Here is a 6013-nt window from a genome sequence, read left to right on the forward strand (position 1 = left end):
GCGGGGGTCCCTGGCAGTCCCATTCAAACTGAAGGGGACTGCCAGGGACCCCTGCTGTGTTAATACGATGGGCCTTTAGTATCTGCAGAAATGTCACTGAAATATTGCAACATGTACCCAGCCTGTACCTGGATCTTGTTGTTGATAGCCCCAGATTTTCCAAGGCAAGTTTAAGGCAAGTTATAGAATACACATCGGCGTACCTGTAGTTCAGTATATTGCAATAGTACTGTATGCAGAGTGCTGTGCTGTAGTTAGTACTGGACAGTAGTTAAAAGTGTGGTTTAACTGTACCTGTACCTCCTGCCCATATTCTTGCAACTGGGTTAAGATGCCACCGGAGTAAGTGCTCCCGTGTACTGTACGGTAAATGCTTCTCATTGTTTTACACTGTTTTTATCTTAACTAATTCACCTTTATTCCCCCCTCCAATTCCAGATCACCAGTTTTGATTCCCATCGTATTGGTATGCATGAGATGAAGGATCATATCAGAAAATTTGTGAAACCGTTCAAAAAGGATGAATTAGCAAAAGGAATAATGAGTTTCTGGAATGACATACTCACCGTACAAAGATGTAATAACAATATTGATCATATTTCTAGCGTTTTGTCCATTCTTTTACGGCGTAATGGGCAGGCCACCGGAATGTAGTAAGGTACTGTACTGTAGTAAGGTAAGTACAGATACAGTAAGTATTATACAGGTAAGTATGGCACTCCAAATAACCATTTTATGTTAGGCCTTTCTCTCCACTTTCTGCTGTATATTATATACAGTATTATATACAGTACAGTATGTACACTGTACAGTACATTTGTATTAGCCATGTGTGTGCTATCTAACCTATAGTAGTATAGTTATAGTTATACAGCATATAGTTACAGTACAGTATACTGTATACAGTTTAGTATAAAAATATATAACACTACAATAAAAAAACGGTTAGACAGTAGTTATAGTCCAATATTGTGAAAAACTCAATGCCTTTAATGCACTTTAATGCACTATTTTTTCTTTTCTTTTCAGAGCTGCAGCACTACAGGAAGGGGGGGCATGTGCAAAAGTATTGTACTGTGTGTATACAGTAGTAACAGTCAGTAATTTACCCTAATCCCTCCCTCTCTCAATGACAAAAGAACTACAGAATGCAATGCAGCCATTACAAAGAAGATAAAGACAAGATTGTACATTTTGAAGAAGATATGACCTACTGTATTTTTGTTTTATTATTTTTTCATTGATTATCCTATATAAATAAAATTGTTCCTTCTTTAAATTCATGAGAATCATTTGAACACCCCCACCACCAAATAAAAATGACAGTAATATACTGTACAGAATACATTACAGTAGAATTACAAAGGAAGTGATTGTAAGAATGGCAATTGTTAATGTATCAATAAGCACATGTCGAGGGAACAAAAAGGGGATGTCTCTTTTGTCTATACAGTACATAGTTAAAGAATGCCTGGAACATAATGAATGGCTCTGGGGGAGGTGTCGATATGCAGTTCAATTCACTTTGGTTTGTTAGGCTTTGTCTGTGTGCTTGTGTGTCTGTGGGGGAAGGGGGGTGTATGCAGGATTATTAGTTCAAAGAAATCTTTTGAACAGTTCATGTTTTGAACCTCCCCACCTCCAAATAAAAATTACAGTATGCCACACTGTGGCATCCACAATGACACAGTGACCAAAGAAGAACTCCAATTGGCTGTCATCTGTTCTTTCCACAATAATAAGCTTCATTATGACTAGCTGTCTTTAAGAGGTTGAGGATCATTGGCCCGCCCCTAGGACGTGTCCTAATGAGCTAATGGAAATGGTTTCCTTTACCTTAAGTTTGCGAAAGTTAAGCACATTATTTTTTATATAGTGTCTCATCTCTGGCTCCACACTCCGTGAAGAAGCAGTGTAGCCAAAACACGTGTCGAGTGGGAGCTGCAGCGGGACCCCAGGACCTTATCAGTCTGATTGTGCTACTTCATCAATTTTAGGACTTGCCTTTCCCCTTAGCTGTTTGGCAGTGTACTTCTGCCTCTGCATCTTTAAGGGAATCATTTGGACTGACTGCCTTCAATATGTCACTGGATCAAGATCACTATGGATTAGAATCACATATTTTTCTTGAAGAGTGTAAGAATACATTGCTTTTAATCCTCTTTTGTATGTGTTTTTTTGGATCAGAACTGTGTATACAGTACATCAACATGCATTAACCGTTTGCTATTTATGGACTGCAATGTACTGTATGGCCATGTATTCAATACTGGATTAAGCATTGGGATGATTTCTGGCTGTTTTTCATCTAACATTAGTACTGGTATCTTTATAAAGGAATTTTTTCCAAGAATATGATTCTTCATATTACAACTATGTTTGAGTGGTTTGCATGAGATTATGTTCTAAATTCACTCTTATATTTATTGTAGGGTTTTTTTTGATGACCGGCCGGTCTTCATGACTCTTGGGAACTTGTTTCCTTGTGTTCTCATTTGCCATTAATGACATTACCTCTCATTAATGTACTAGTTAGATCCATGTCCAATCTAGATTTTTCTTGCACTCACATTGTGTCAAATATAGGGGTCATGCTCTTTGTCTTTTATATGTTTTAAATTTGTTGTAGTCTAAATTAATACATTGTTATATTTCTGGGTATATCTGAGTGTTCTCTTTTGAAGCTTCTTGCTGTTTTTGTGTGTGTTTTTTTAATATTTATCTTGACTCAGTAGCACCGACCTATATTTTTATTTTCTTTATAGTTAGATCCAATAGATACCCTATTACTATTAGGTGTGGATGCGGTCTCTGTTTGTGCAGATAGGGACAGGTGTAGGAAATCTATATGCATTACCAGGTGTGGTGCTTTACCTGTCAGGCTCACAGGAGGCCTGAACCTCCGCCTGTTGAGAGCCTGGGGTGTATCCTCTAGAACGATACTCACAATATACAGCACCTACACCTGTGCAGTATTCTAGTGTGTAGAATGACCCCTTACACAGGACCCACATATAGTTACCACATACACCAGTTTAGGGTTAAACAGTTTACTACATGCAGATAAGAACAACACATACATCAATGACAACAACCTTAGTGTCAACCCTGTAACACTGGGCTCATAGGCCAAAAACCCACCCAAATTTTCCAAAGTCCCAAGTGTCCCATGAGTCCCCCTCCCACCTAAGTGTGGGACAGCACTGCCCACTAAGATGATATGAGGGTTGGTGCAGTTGGTGTATGATGCATGTACCTGCCGGCTGTGTCCACACCCGGATGCTCCGATTATCTTGACTGAATATCCCTTGATCTAGAAGAGTAATCCCCCGTCGTGATCTGCCTCTGTGTGGGGTGGCTCCCTCATGGAGTGATCCACCTTTGCAATGTCTCTTATCTCTGCTAGTCAGTAGAGAGTGATTCACCTTTAACAACCGTGGCCAGGATATACAAACTTCCTGGCTGGACCCTCACTGTAATGCTGCTCTACAGGACCCTGTCCCTATCATAGGGAGCGTCCCTGTAGCTTCCACAAGCTGAGGGTGAGTTGGACCTAGCTGGGGCTTAAGGGGAGACTTCTGGCCTAGTGCAGGGGCTACTTGCCTCCCTGCACATATACACCCTCCCCTCTCTGTGTCCCAGCTCCAACTGATTTCCTGGCCTAGTGCGCAACAATGTATCTTTCCCTTCAGGGGAAGCTGTAAGCCCTATTGGCTGCTGCAGCATCACAGGGGTTCCAGCCCCTGGGAATGCTGGGAGTTGTAGTTCCCCATGGTCCTCTTTTACATTGGGGCCACGTGCGCGATGGCTACTGCTCATGCGCAATGGCTACTGCGCATGCGCGATCTGTAATGGCCGCCACTGCTCTCCTCTACGCAGGCTCTATCTGTAATGGCTCCCGCTGACGTGCGAACTCCTGCGCATGCTCGAACACTTCTGCCAACCCCAATATGGCTGCCGTAACCCCTGGGGTTTTACTGTGCAGGCGCAAGCTCCAGCTCATGCGCAAACGCACCAACATGGCGGCGCCTTGTGGCAGATGCCGCCAGAAGCCCCCAGCAACGCGATCGCCCCCGCAGCTGCCCGACATGGCGCTGGGGTCCCCGCAATAAAGGCGGAGGTAAGGGGACCCAGGGGAACCCTGTTACATATACATATATAAACAAAAAGATGCTGTGTGCACACAAATAAAAAATCTTAAACCAGCAATAGAAAATGAAAAATATTCAGGTGCTTGCAGATAGACAGGGAACACCAACTCGTCTAATAGATACATAGAGAATAGGAAGTCCGCAGCACACTCAAGAGAAAAAAGGTAATTTATTATCTTTAAATCATCAGGCAATCAACAAGCTCCAGAGCAACGTACGTTTCAGACCAAAAGGTATTTTCTCAAGAGCTTGAGAAAAGACCTTGTGGTCTGAAACATACGTTGCTCTTGAGCATGTTGATTGACTGATGATTTATAGATAATAAATTACCTTTTTTCAATTGAGCGTGCTGCTAGCTTCCATACATATATATACAGTATATATTCGGTGTATATATACAGTGTATAAATATATACTGTATCACGAAAGCATGTAGCACTAATTGGTGAATCCCCAATGTACACATAGATGTATCCGCTCCACCCAGGAGTATGTGGTAGGCCAGCAAACTACAGTTTGTGAAGAACAATCTCCTTAATGTTCTGAGTCATCCAATGGGCATCAATAGGCATCAAGTAGTAGTGATGTTTCACTGAAAGTTAACCGGTGTAGACTGGGCTCCATCGGGGCTCCACTGCTTCACATTTCCACAGTTTGACTGGTAACACAGCTGACTGCTAATCCGAAGTGCGGTCAACAGAAACACAAAACGCTGCATTTCAGCTTCATCAGAGGAATTTATGTATGTCCACCATCGGTAAGATTTATATCTTGAACGTGCGATGCCACTCAAGACAATAACGGGTTGGAAAGCACATATAAAAAATATATATACTGTATATATGAGAAAAAGAGCATTAATACGCTATATATATATATATATATTTACACAGATAATATCACTATATCCAATTGAATGGATTCAATGACTAGGGTGACTAGAATGATATAACCATCAAATTGATTCATTATATAAATGCTGAAAAGCTGAAATCCTCATTGTCCCCTAGGGGAGACATAGTCTAAATTAAAAATACATCTGCTCTCATGTCGCAACAGCTCAGCTTCAAAATTCCCCCCTTTGCTGTCAAAGGAATCTCTTTCTATCCCACAGGAAAGCAGACCTCTTGTTGAGCTTGCATGTTTAGAATAGAAATGCCTCACAACACTCGTTAGTTTTTTTATCTTTTGCTAGATCTTTATTGGCATTGCGGATGTTACAGGCATGTTCGAGAATGCATATGTATATATGTATATGTTTATATGTGTAAAAAAAATAAGAAAAAGGGGCTTGCATAACATGCTTTTTCTGCATTATTATGTGCTCTGTGCACTACACAATCTGCTGTGAACATACTGTAAGCATTGAGCCATAAAGAACAGTTAAAGACAGTCCTCTGAATCAACAAATAAAAAAACGGTTAGCGTTACTGTAAATAATCAAGTTGACTTTTTCTGGACATTTTGGCTTTCATTGTAGGTATAACGTTAAAAGCAATTTGATCGTATTATTTATTTATTTATTTATTTATTTATTTATTTATAAAATGTTTTACCAGGAAGTAATACATTGAGAGTTATCTCTCGTTTTCAAGTATGTCCTGGGCATTGTTAATATGACAAATAATACATGGTTACAAATACAGTTACATAAATGAACAGGGTATACATTATATACATTATACAGTATACAATACATTGCATGCACAGTTAGAGAAGATGTATATTATAGGGGTATGTAACAGTTACAGACCAGATTAAAATGTGAGACAGCCTTAGATTTGAAAGAACTTAAACTGGTGGTGGATGTGAGAGTCTCTCACTGGTGGTGGTTGTTCCAGTTTTGGGGTGCACGGTAAGAG

Source organism: Ascaphus truei, chromosome 1 (genome assembly GCF_040206685.1).
Source record: "Ascaphus truei isolate aAscTru1 chromosome 1, aAscTru1.hap1, whole genome shotgun sequence".
Lineage (NCBI taxonomy): Eukaryota > Metazoa > Chordata > Amphibia > Anura > Ascaphidae > Ascaphus > Ascaphus truei.